We start from the raw sequence: 13,768 nt of genomic DNA on the forward strand, positions 1-13,768 counted from the left end.
AACTTTTAAAGAACAAATACCAATTCTTCTCAAACTATTCCAAAAATTTGAAGTGGACAGAATTCTTCCAAACTCATTCTATGAGGTCAGCATAACCATGATACCAAAACCAGATGAGGACACAACAAAACAAGAAAACTACAGACCAATACCCCTGATGAATATACATGTAAAAATCCTCAACAACAGACTAGTAAACTGAATCAAACAGCACATAAAAAGATCAAACACCATGATGTAGCAGGATTTATCCCAGGGATGCAAGGATGGTTCAACATACCCAAATCAATAAACATGATCCATTAAAATAACAGAATGAAGAACAAAAACCATATATCATCTCATTAGATGCCAAAAGAGCATTTAATAAAATTCAACATTTCTTCATGATAAAAACTCTCAATAAACTAGATAATAGAAGGAAAATACCTCAATACAATCAAGGCCATATGTGACAAACCCACAGCTAACAACATACTGGACAGGGAACAACTGGAACAAGACAAGCCACTTTTACCACTCTTATTCAGTATAGTACTAGAAGTTCTAGCCAGAACAATTAGACAAGAGGCAGAAATTAAAGGCATGCGGATTGGAAAGGAAGAAGTCATATTGCCTGTGTTTGCAGATACCATGATCTTATATATAGAAAATCCTAAAGACTGTGCCAAAAAACTCTTAGAATTGATAAACAAATTCAGTAAAGTTGCAGGGTACAAAATCAACATATAAAAATCAGTAGTGTTTCACACAGAAACAACTAACTAGCTGACAAATGAAGAGAGTAATTTTATTTCCAATTGCTACAAATACAAATTACCTAGAAATAAATTTAACCAAAGAAGTGAAAGATTTCTGCAATGAAAACTATAAAACACAGATGAAAGAAATTAAAGAAGTGCACGCAAAAAAGGAAAGACATGCCAAATCATCCCAAATTCATAGACTGGAAAAATTAATATGTTAAAATGACCATACTATCCAAAGTGATCTATATATTTAATGCAATCCCTATCAAAAGATCAATGATAGTCTTCAAAGAAATATAAAAAAATCTTAATATTTGTATGGAACCACAAAATACCCTGAATAGCCATAGCAATCCTAAGCAAAAATAACAAAGCTGAAGGCATCACATTACCAGACTTCAAAATATACTATAAAGCTATAGTAACAAAAGCAACATAGTACTGGCATTAAAAACAGACACATAGACCAGTGAAACAGAACCCAGAACCCTGAAATTAATTGACATATCCACAGCCAACTGATTTTTGACAAAGGTGCAAAGAACATTCATTAGGAAAAAGACACTGTTTCAATAAATGGTGCTGGAAAAACTGGATATCCATATGCAGAAGAATAAAATCAGATCCCCGTCTCTCACTATATACAAAAACCAAATCAAAATGGGTTAAGAGCTAAATGTAAAACTTGAAACTATATAACTACTAGAAGAAAACATAGGGGAAATGCTTCAGGATGCTTGTCTGGGAAAATATTTTGTGAATAAGACCTTTAAAGCACAAGGGACAAAAGCAAAAGTAAAGAAATGGAATTGTCTCAAACTAAGAGGCTTCTGCACAGCAAAGTAAACAATCAACAGAGTGAAGAGACAACCTACAGAATTGGAGAATATTTTTTCAAACTATTCATCTCACAGGAGGTTGAAATTCAGAATATGCAAGAAACTCAAAGATCTCAACGGCAAACAAAAAACCTCCAATTAAAACATGGGCAAACTATCCGAATAGATAATTTTCAAAAGAAGATAGACAAATGACCAACACATATATGAAAAAGTATTCAACATCACTAATCATCAGGGAAACAAAACCCGAACTACGATGAGATATCATCTCATCCTAGGTAGGATGACTGCTATCAAAAAGACAAAAAATGACAAATGCCAGCCAGGATGTGGAGGAAAGGGATCTCTTACACACTGTTGGTGGGAATGTAAACTAGTACAGCCACTACGGAGAACAGTATGGAGGTTCTTCTAATAACTCAAAATAGGACTACTATATGATTCAGCAAGCCCACAACTGGGCGTTTATCGAAAGGAAAGACAATTATTATATTGAAAAGACATCTGCACCATCATGTTTATTGCAGCACTATTCACAATAGCCAAGATATAAAGCCAATCCAAGTGTCCAACTACAGATGAATAAATTAAGAAAATGTGGTATATACACAATGGAATACTATTCAGCCTTTAAAAAGAATAAAATCTTGTCATGCATGGCAACATGGCTGGAACTGGAGGACATCATATTAAGTGAAATAAGCCAGAAACAGAAAGTTAAACATCACATGATCTCATTTCTATGTGGGAACAACAAAAAAAGTTCTTCTTGGAAGTAAAAAGTAGAAGATAGGTTACTAGAAGCTGAGAAGTGTAGGGGAAAGGGGGAGATAAGAAGAGATTTGTTAAAGTATACAAAATTACAGCTAGACAAAAGGAATAAGTTTTAATGTTTGATAACACTGTAGAATGATTATAATTAACCATAATATATATTTAGAAATAGCTAGAAGAGAGAATATTAAATGTTTCCAACACAAAGAAGTGATAAATGTTTGAGATAATGGATATGCTAATTGCCCTGATCTGATCACTAAACATTGTATATATCAAAACATCAATATGTGCCCCACAAATATGTACAATTCTTATATGTCAATTAAAAACATAAATTAATTAAAAAATAAAAAAACTAGTTAGTGTTGAGAAGGATGAAGACCATATGTAATTCTCACATATTGATGGTGGAAATACAAAATGGAACAGTTATTTTGGAATACAGTTTAGCAGTTCTTTATAAAGTCAAACATATATTTACCATATGCCCCAGTCATCCATCTCCTAGGTATTCATCCAAGATAAATGAAAGCATATTTTTGTACAACAATTTGTTCCAGAAGCTTCATTCTAGCCACAAACTGGAAACAACTCAAATGTCTTATAGATGATGAATGGATAAACAAACTGTGGTACATCCATACAATGGAATACTATTCAGTAACAAAAAAAGAACAAAATACTGGTACACACAACAACATGGATAAATTTCATTTCTGTTAAGTGAAAGAAGCCAGACATAAAAGATACATACTGTATAATTATTTTATGTGAAATTCTAGAAAGGGTGTAAGCATAATGAGAGAAAGCAGGTCTGTGGTTGCTCACAGCCAGGAAAGAAGGGGTTATCTATAAAGAACACAAATGAACTTTGGGGGGTGATGGAAATATCTTATACCTTGGTTGTTGTGGTGACTGCACAGCTACATACATTGATCAAAACTCACCAGACTGTATATCTAAAGTTGGTCAACTTTAGCCTATATAAATTGTACCTCAGTAAAGCTGATATTAAAAATCAATCGCATGGCTATACAGCAGTGTGAATGTACTTGATGCCACTTAACTGTACAATTAAAATGAATAAAATGATAAATTTTATGTCATGTATATTTTATCTCAATTAAAATACATGGATAATATCCCTCCCTAAAAATGAGAGTGAAAAAGGCAAATAATGTCTTAGAATTGTTATGGGCCCTCTGAAGGTGTGTCAGGGGCCTCCAGGGTTCCCTGTACCACACTTTGAAAACTGTTACTCTTTTGTAACTAAGAATGAATAATCATATACATCACACACACACATACACACGTGCACACTCATACACACGTTTATAGTGGTAAAAATTATCAACAATCTTCAGTTTAGGAATGTAGTGTTTCAAATGTTTGCTTATAAGTATCCTGTTTGCTTGTTGAGCCCAATTGACTTGTACTAATAGTATTTCAGAACCCATCTGTTTCGGTATTTGTGATTCTGTGTATAAATATATAGAAAGTCCAACCTGGATGACAGGAACATGACTCCCTTCTTGCTGACTAGTAATGGTGCTGGAACCTCTATCCCCGCATCACTCCTTACCTGTTAGTGAAATTTGGGATTTCTTCAGCCCCAAGCTACTACTGGGGTTCCCCTGGCCAGGGTTGGAGGTAAGAACCTGATGAAAATAGGGACTTGGGATATGAGTAGGTAGGTGTGAAAAACTTTTCTTTTATGAAATGCAGGGATTAGTGCAACATTTTGTTTCACCCTATTGCTTCTGTGTTTTGGATGAAGTCCTGTCTTGTTCTCTCCTGTTTCCCCATATCCTCCTATATTTGTTAGACCTCTTACAATTCAAACTAGCCTACTTAAAGACAAGATAATTTGTTGGTTCACATTCCTTGAAAAGTCTAGGTATAAAAAGTAGAGGAGCTAACTTCAGACACGTTTAGATGTTATCAGGACATTTTCTCTCTGTCTCTAAACTCTACTTCTCTGTGTTGGCATCATTTCTAGTTAAACTGGTCCTTTCCGTGTGGTGAAAAATAAGGCTAGCTGAATGCATAGTCATTGTGGAAGGAAAGAAACCTGCTTTTTTGCCAGTGATTAAATCAGTCCCAGATTAAAAGATGCCAACTGGCCAACCAGGGTCACATTGCCAGTTTCTTAGTGGAAAAGGAGAGTCCTTGACTGGAAACCCCTCCAGAATACATGGAAAGGTGTAGGAGAATTGGAGAAGGGATTCAGGGAAGACAGCAAGGGAAAAATTTGTCCTGCAATTCTTGTTTCTCAGTGAAATCAAGGACCTTTTGAAGTTCTCTAAATGTCTTTGCGATTTTTAAATTTTCATTGTCAATTCGAATTAATTTGCTATAATAATTAATTGCTTTGAAGGAAACTGAGAAATAGATTCCAAACTGTAGGTAAGATACAGGCTTTTAGAAATGTCACTCTTCAACTGACCTAGTATTCTTCAACCCCAGCTAATCATGGCTGCATGCTGTTTAGCTTCATGATCAATGTATATAGCTGTCTGTTTCTGTCTTGATCATTTCTGAAGCTGCTGTTCCCTTATGTTTTCTCAACACAGAGGCTACTATGCCTTTTTTATTGAGGGGGAAGCTGAGACTCAGTGAAGTCAAATAATTTGTCCAAGGTCTCCATTAGTAAGTGATATTATAGAACTGAATCCTTTTCACCCCAAGCTAATTTTCCTTCCACCATAGCTTCTACCTTCCAATTAAACCTCTTGCTAGCCAAATATGTTCTAAATTTGTTTATCATTTTCCAAATATTTATTGACAGGCACTATTCTGGACACTGAGGGAGGATACACAATGAAGAAAATAGACAAGTTCTTGTTCTCATGGTGTGAATGCCCTAGTGGAAGGGCAGAAAATAAGCAAATAAATATATATGATGTCACATGGCAACAGTACTGTCAAGAAGAGGATGGGAAAAGTGTGCTTTTTAAGTAGGATGATTAAAGATGACGTCTTTGAGGTTACGCTTGACCAGAGCCCTCAGTGAAGCCAGGAAGCATGACAGGGGGATAATGAAGGAAGGGCGTCCCAGACAGGAGAACTGGAGGACAAAGACTCTGGGTGTGAAAGTCTTTGGCATATTTACAGGGAACAGGATAGAGGTGGGGGGACCTGGAACTGATAAGGGGTTGGGGTGGAAGCAGCAGGAGATTAAATCAGAGAGGTAGCCAAAGGAGGTTTTATCCAGAAAGACCAGAGAGATGGCAAATATTCAACTGTGTGTTCTCATTCTCTGGAAGAAGAAAACATTATATCATTTTACAGTGCTTACCTTGAGAATATGAAAAAAGAGAATCTTTTATCATTTCAGTCATCTATATGTGAATATTCAAATTTATATGTTCAATCATTTAGTGGTTCATTCTTACAGTCAACATTTACTAGGCACCCACTGTACCCAAGATACTCAGCCGGATGTTAGAGCTATGAAAAAGGAAAAGGGATACCATTTTCTATCCTCCAGAACCAGATGTGAGTATGTTGTATACAACTGGAGGATGATCAGGTTGACAAGAGCATCTTGTATTACTGTCCACACATTTTTTACCCCCCAAAATGTGTGGTTTCCAGAAGAACTAGCTGGAAGCCTGCCATTTACTGACATGTTGCTACAAATTTTTAAATTAAATGTTTTACTAGAAATGGATTCAGTGCGGTAATGGATCTGTCTGACTACTGTTTCAGAAGGGTTTAAAAGCATTTAATTTCCATGTCATGGAAAAGTGAATGATGTCATGCACTCCAGGGAGCAGTCCATTTCATAATTTAAAGTGGAACCAACAAAACACGACTCAAAAGGGAAATGAAGGTGACAAGGTACAGAATAACATGAACCAGTGTAGCTGCACCTGTCATGACCCTTCCCAGGGTTAACCTGGCGGAGAACAGAGTTTAAGGGAAATGAATCAGAGAACCAAGCCACATTCCATCTTCCTCAGAGAGAAAAGAGCGTAAATCAGGAAGAAATAAAGTTAATGTGATATGCAGCACACATTTTTAGCGTTGGTTTCCTCCACACTGAAATGAGGAAAACAGAGCATAAGGAAAGCCACGTAAGGAGACTGCATAATGAGCTGTGGGATTCCAGAGGATGTAGATCTCCATGAGCCCTCTGACTCCACACTTGAACTCTGAGGCCAACTGGTACCCTCCCTCCGTCTCCACACTGCCTGAGGCTCTTTGCTGTGCCCGCCCTTCTGAACAACAGAGGAAACCCAGGGATACGCTCTTCCCAATATTCACTCCCCTGCCCTTCCAGCTCCTTCCACCTTGTTTACATTTGTACTCGCGTATCTCATGTGGGTTGTGAAAGCTGGTAACGTTATGGCTACAGAGTGCTCTATTATATTTTCAAGGGCAGAAAAAGGCTGTATGTGAAGCTGCCAAATCAAATCCTTGCCAAAATGGTCCAAGCTAATGAGAAGGTTTGTAAATTACAGTTCAATGGATGAGATGTGGAGGACAAGGAATATCATGCCCACCCAGTAGATAGAATCACTGGGCATCACTAGCTTTTTTACTGGTATATATATACATATAATTTTATATATAATATGTATCTTTTTTGCACTATATATGTATTTTTGCATGATCTTAGTCAAAGTATTCAAAAATTTAAGCATTTGTAGAGTAAAGTTTCATCAATTCCTATGCATTTAAGCTGGAACTAGATCAGGTGTTACTTAAACTGACAACTAATGCAATGTTTTATATAATACAGTTGATCAATTTCTGCTTAATGAAGGAATGTGTGTCTACAGAAATAAATAGATACATTTAGATTGCAGAACTAATAATTAAGGGCAACTTTACCATTTGAGTCTACTTCCTGCCCCACTTCATCCCCACAGTAAAGTTTAGAATTTTCCACATATTCTGATATGATTTAATTTTAGCCAGTCCTAACACTTATCAGCTCATTTCATTTCTAGACTGATTAATGGACATCGACCAATTTTAATTTCTAAATTGGTCTTTTCCCTGTTTCTTTAGATTTTGGAAGTTTTGTATGCATTTGCTTTGGAGCCAAACACGAGAAGAAATTTAAAAAATCACAGCTCTTTGAGTCTTTAAACATTTTTCTAGTTATAAAGTCATTTAGTTTCAGAGGCTTTTCCATTTTCTAGCTGAAAGCAATCAACTTTAAGAGTCCCTATATAAGAATTCCTAGAAGTGCCTGGTCAGAAAATTAAAGCAGAGGAATAATTAATTTCTTTGTTATAGTTTCCATAATCATTTAATCAGAAACAATGCAAAAAATTAATCCATTTCTTAAAATTTTTACATGACACTTTCTATGCATATTCATTAAAAAGTATAAAATATTTTTGTAATGGATCAAAATTTAACAAAATTTAATTTATTTTATTAAACTAAGTTTTTTTCTTTAATAAAAACAATATGATAATTAAGAAAATAGAAAGCATTCAAGTTAAAATAAAGCCAATAATATTCCACACTATAAAGCTTAAAACATCATTATGAAAATTTTGAAGATGTTAATTTTAGATGTAGGGAATGGTAATTGCTTGGGCTTTGCCTGCACATCAGTAGCAATGATAGTCAGATACAAATTTAGACTTTAACTTAATTCCTCTTTTCCTGCGGGTCCTTTCTCCTGTATAATTATATTCAATCATTAAAAAGAACTCAATATCTTAATATATATGGAATTAATCTGTTGTATCTACAAGAAGCACATTCCCTATTTTCAAAAAGTTGGGTTGAAAAGAAAAGAACGCAACCTTTTGAATTATTTTGTAAAATGCAGTTAGTAAAAGCTTTAGTGTTGCTTTTTGTCTTTAATTTGTTTTGTTAGTTGTTTCTTTCTGTGGTATTCACTATGATGCATTTTGTGTTTCTGGAAACTAGTGGTAACAATGGAATAGACAAAAAGACAGGGGAGTAAAGAATGAAAGGAACAGAAGAAAAAAAGGAACTATGAGACTTTTCGTGTGATATGTTCTAGAGCTCAGTACAGAATACTGTGGAGTTTGGTTTTAGGTGGAGTTACCTCTGCCTATTGGAGTCAGGAATGGCATCCACATAAAAAAAAGTATCTGAAAAATGTCCAAAGCAATCTACAGATTCAGTGAAATACCTATCAAAATCCCAATTTTCTGTTTTTACAGAAAAAGAAAAAAACAATTTCAAAATTCATATGGGACCACTGATGACCACCAATAGCTAAAGGAATCCCGAGAAAGAAGGACAAAGTTGGAGAACTCACACTTCTTGATTTCAAATTACATTACAACGCTGCAGTAATTAAGAGTATATATTATCATAAAGATGGACATACTGCCCAGTGGAACAGAATGGAGAACCCAGAAATAAATTCACACATATATGGTCAACTGATCTTTGACAAGGGTGCCAAGAATACACAATGGAGAAAGGCTTTTCTCTTCAACAAATGGTACTGGGAAACACGCAAACGAATGAAATTGTACCTTTCTATTATATACAAAATCAACTCAAATATATTAGAAACTTAAACCTAAGACCCAAAACTGTAAATCTCCAAGAAAAACATAGGGAAAAACTTTATGACTTTGTCTTGGCAATGACTTCATGGATATAACATGCAAAACACTATCAACAAAAACAAAAACAACATGAGACTACATCAAACTAAAAAGCTCCTGTGCAGCAAAGGAAACAATCAATGGAGTGAAAAGGCAATTGATGAAATGAAAGACATATCCATAAACCATCTATCTGATAAAGGACTAATCTCAAAATATATAAGGAACTTCTATAATTCAATAGCAAAAAACCACATGACCTGATTTAAAAATGAGCTAAGATTTTGAATAGACATTTCTCCAGAGAAGATACAAATGGCCAACAAACATAAGAAAAAATGCTCAATGTTACAGATCATTTGGAAAATGCAAATAAAAACCACCATGAGATTTTACTTCACACCTGTCCAGATGGGTATCATCAAAAACAACAACAACAACAGAAAAACAAAAGACAAAATGTGTTGACGAGGATGTGGAGAAATAGGAACGCTGGCACACTGTTGGTGGAAATGCAAAATAGTGAAGCTGCTACAGAAAATACTATGAAGGTTCCTCAAAAAATTAAAAATAGAACTTCCATATATATGATCCAGCTATCCCACTTTTGGATATTTATCCAAAAGAGTTGAAACCAGGATCTTAAAGAGATATCAGCACTCTTACATTCATTGCAGCACTATTCGCAATAGTCAAGATGTAGAGATAACCTAAATGTCCATTGACAGATGAATAGATACAGAATATGTGATATATACATTGAAATATTATCAGCCTTAAAAAGGAAGGACGTTATATAATATGCAACGACATGATGAATCTGGAGGACATCAAGCTAAGTGAAATAAGCCAGTCACAGAAAGACCAATACTGCATTATTCCACTTATATGAAGTATCCAAAATAGTCAGATTCATAGAATCAAAGAATGAAACGGTGTTTGCCAGGGAATAGCAGAAGGGGGGAATAGAGAGTTATGAATCAACAGGCATAAGGCTCCAGTCAAGCAAGATGAACGAGCTCTAGAGATTTGCTGTACAACATTTTACCTAGAGTCGACAATACTGTATTGTCCATTTAAAAATTTGTTAAGCAGTAAGTCTCATGTTAAGTGTTTTTACCACAATAAATTAAAATAGTAAAATAAAATGTACCTGAGATGAGACTTGCAGTCCTGTGTGAGGGACAGGAGTTTGCCCACAGAGGAGAGTGAAGATGGAGAGAATGTTACAGACAGGCCACAGCCTGCTTTGGGACCTAGAAGTGAGTAAACAGGCCCCCTACAGGATGTGCAGACAGTTGGGCCTGGGGAGAGAGTGCCAGGGATGCTCTGAGGGCCATTGGGAGGTGAGGCTGTAAGGCAAGCTGTGGCAGACCATCACAAGCCCTTTATAGACCTGTAAGAGACTTCCAGGTTTATGGTTTGCCTGACATGAGGGGCTGCTGAAGAGTTTTGTGCAAGACATGTGATGAAGTATTTGTGACATGATAAAATGTCGTTTCAGCCATCTTAAAACCACTCAAAGCTGACAATCTCCTCTCCTGCCTCCCGCAGCTTCCATTACCATGGCAGAGATGGCAGACGTGTCTGAGGTGGTATAGAGTACTGAAGCAAGCTGTCTTGAAGAAGAGGAGACAATTCAGTAAGTATGTTAGTCAGCATAAGCTAGGTTGTGATGTGGTAACAAACAATGCTTACATTTCAGTGGCTTGGCACAACAGGAGGGTATTTCTCACTCTTTCTGGATGCCCTACACAAGACAGCGGGAGGTGGGGTGGGTCTGTTCTGCAGTGTCACTCAGGGACCCAGACTCTGTCATCTTTTGACTGCACTATCTCCAACACACGACCTTTTTAGTCACCACATCAGGGGAGAGACAACTGCAAGGGTTTGCAGTGGCTCCTTTATGCTTCACAGTGGAAGTAATACATGCCATTTCTTCTTGTAGTCACAGCCAATTCCGTGGCTTTGCCTAACCACAGGAGGCTGGAAAACGGGGTGGGGGGGAAGCAGATGGGTGCTTGGTGAGCACCACAGTCTCTGCCATGGTAATTTCAGGTAGCTAGATGGAAGCCGCAGGAGGCAGGAGAGGAGACCGTCAGCTTTGAGTGGTTTTAAGATGGCAGAAACGACAGGCCACAGAGACTGAGGCAATTTCATGCGAGTGAGAGAGGAGTGGCACAGGGTGATTGCTGGGTACTCACTGGTGGCAGCATACTCAGTGAGCAAAACTGGCAGAGAGTAGGTGTGGGGTAGAGATAAGGCTCATCTTGACCAGCACTGCTATCTGCGAAGCCTAATTAAACATGTCCACGGCCAGTCGCGGTGGCTCATGCCTGTAATCCCAGCACTTTAGGAGGCCAAGGCAGGCAGATCACGAGGTCAGGAGATCTAGACCATCCTGGCTAACACAGTAAAACCCTGTCTGTATTAAAATTAAAAAATTAGCCAGGCGTGGTGGCATATGCATGTAGTCCCAGCCACTTGGGAGGCTGAGGCAGGAGAATCACTTGAACCCAGGAGGCGGAGGTTGCAGTGAGCTGAGATCATGCCACTACACTCCAGCCTGGGCGACAGAGCGAGGCTCCGTCTCAAAAACAAAACAAACCAAAACAAGACCACAACAACAACACAACAACAACAAAAACCCCAAAAACATGTCCACTAGGAACTGCAAATCAGGAGTGCAGAATAGAGTCAGGCCTAGCTATTGATATTTGGACATCATCACCCAGTTACAGGCAGAGGTTGAAAACATGTAGGTGAATGAGTCTGCCAAAGGAGAGAATATATAATAAGATTAGGTGAGAGTTTAAAAAGTTGAATTGCTCATGCAGTCTGGATCCAGAGTCATCGCACCCAGATGGATTTGAGATATGGAGGGTCAGAAGGTCAGCTTCCACAAGTCTATAATTAACTGGGTTTTGACGTATGCTTGCAGAGGCTAGAGACACACTGAGAGATTTATCGAGTGCAATATTTATTTGACATCCAAAGAAATAAGACAAGCCTTCTTATGAACTCTTGCAGAGATTTACTTTAGATAGCGAAGAACAGCTTGACACTACAGATTATTAGACACCACAAGAGTTTATTAAATAAAGTGGGTGGAAGCATTGATTCTACATCTTAAATATATCTCTTTCGTCCAGGGGTTGTCAAACTGTGTTTCTTAGAGGGGCCTCAGGGGCTGCTGCAGCATGCCAGGAGCTGGTGCAGAGCAGAGTGACTCACATCTTCCACCTCTCCCTTCATCAGCTCTGCAGTTACTGGTTTTATATTGTAATGTTTCACATAATATTTCATTGGAGAAAAAATTCTGCACCACAAAAACAAAAAGTTTCCTTTCCATCTCCAATGTTAAAAAGCCTTAGGCCTTCATCATTTCCTGCTTGGATCGTTGTATTTTTCTTCCCCAGGGGGTCTGTCTCGCTGCTTCTGGTCTCGTCCCTTTGTCATCCACCCTCCGCATGGTTCCCAAAGTGATCATTCTCCAACACAAATCCAAATCTGATGTTGGCTTCTGGGGCATTTATTGACTTCCTATCACTGATTGTAGAAAGTTATACTCTAAAGAATGGCCCCGATAAAGCATTTCATGATTTGGCCTTCACTTGCCTTTCTCCAGCCCCCTTTTCAGGATGTCCCCTTTTGTTCCTTGTGCCTCAGCCATAAACAACAACTGGTGCTTGCAGTGCCCTGAAGGTGTAAAAGGCCTTTGGTTTAGTGAATCCAACTTCTCAGCTGCAGCTTCAGCATAATGTCATCTTAGAAGACTCTCCAACTTTCAGTAGTTCAGTTAGAAGTCCTCCTCTGGGGCTCCTGTCATGAAGAATGTGTACCCCTCTGACAGCACATTGCCTACAGTCTTGTGTTAATTGATATTTAGTTTATCTCCCTACTGGATAATCAGCAATTGCCTTCAGGAAAGGGACTGGCTCATCAGCTCTGTCTCCTCAGACCTTGGCTCTGCACTTGACCCTCTACCATGTTGTTAATCAAGAAATGAGTGTCCTCCTTTCTGGAAATCATTAAAATAATAGATTTTTATCTGCTTTATTCATTTGAAAAGCTTTGGTCTATGAATATAGACTATATGACTCCTTAAGATTTTTGTCTATATTATTTTTGATTTTTTTGTTTTTTAACACCTTTAGAATTTCACAGCCTTTATAAATATAATACTTAAAAGTAACATTTCAGAGTATTTGGATATACTTTTTGACTAAAACATAAAATGTGAAATATGAAGTATAGTAAAGATATAAAACAATAATTTGGATAAAAATTCTCTCTTTCATGGAAAACACCACTGCATTATTCCTGTTTCAAATGTCCTAAAGCATTACATTTTTTTTGCAGCAACTCCACTACACATTTGTTCATGGTGTTCACTTCCTACAAGATACAGTCAAAACTCCTTAGCCTGATTTCCAGAGCCTCTGTAATCTGACCCAAATGACTTTCTCAACCACATTACACACTAATCTTTCACATATTTTTTTTGCTTTATTTAAACCTTTTCCCCTCATATTTCTATTTACTCTTCTTGGCCTTTGGTGAATGCTTTCAATCAGAGGATTTATACCTTCGGATTTCTGGAAAAGTCTCTACCATTATATTTTAGCATATTGTTTATTTGCTGTTTGTTTATTTATGTCTTTAGAATTTCTCTGAGGCAGATACTAGAGCATTTATGATTCCTAACTTCTGTTTTATATCCTCCATTCCTTTATTTTTGTCCTCCATGTCACGGAGATGTTCTGTTCCATCTTCTAACTCATCTTCAAGCATGATTTGTCTTGTATAATCCATTTGCTTAAATTCCTAAAGAGATTTAATGACT

The 13,768-nt window shown here is 37.2% G+C and overlaps 1 long non-coding RNA gene across 8 annotated transcripts in view; it reads left to right on the forward strand.

The window, feature by feature from the left end:
• Positions 1 to 13,768, forward strand: part of LOC116810182 (uncharacterized) — a 302,975-nt gene that overhangs the window by 165,072 nt on the left and 124,135 nt on the right. For all 8 annotated transcript variants that reach the window (XR_009212510.1, XR_009212513.1, XR_009212508.1 and 5 more), the window contains one exon: positions 10,477 to 10,564. This is a non-coding gene — a long non-coding RNA (uncharacterized LOC116810182). The remainder of the gene's footprint in view (positions 1 to 10,476; positions 10,565 to 13,768) is intronic.

The sequence above is a fragment of the Hylobates moloch genome, unplaced genomic scaffold (genome assembly GCF_009828535.3).
Source record: "Hylobates moloch isolate HMO894 unplaced genomic scaffold, HMol_V3 SCAFFOLD_2, whole genome shotgun sequence".
NCBI classification, from domain to species: domain Eukaryota; kingdom Metazoa; phylum Chordata; class Mammalia; order Primates; family Hylobatidae; genus Hylobates; species Hylobates moloch.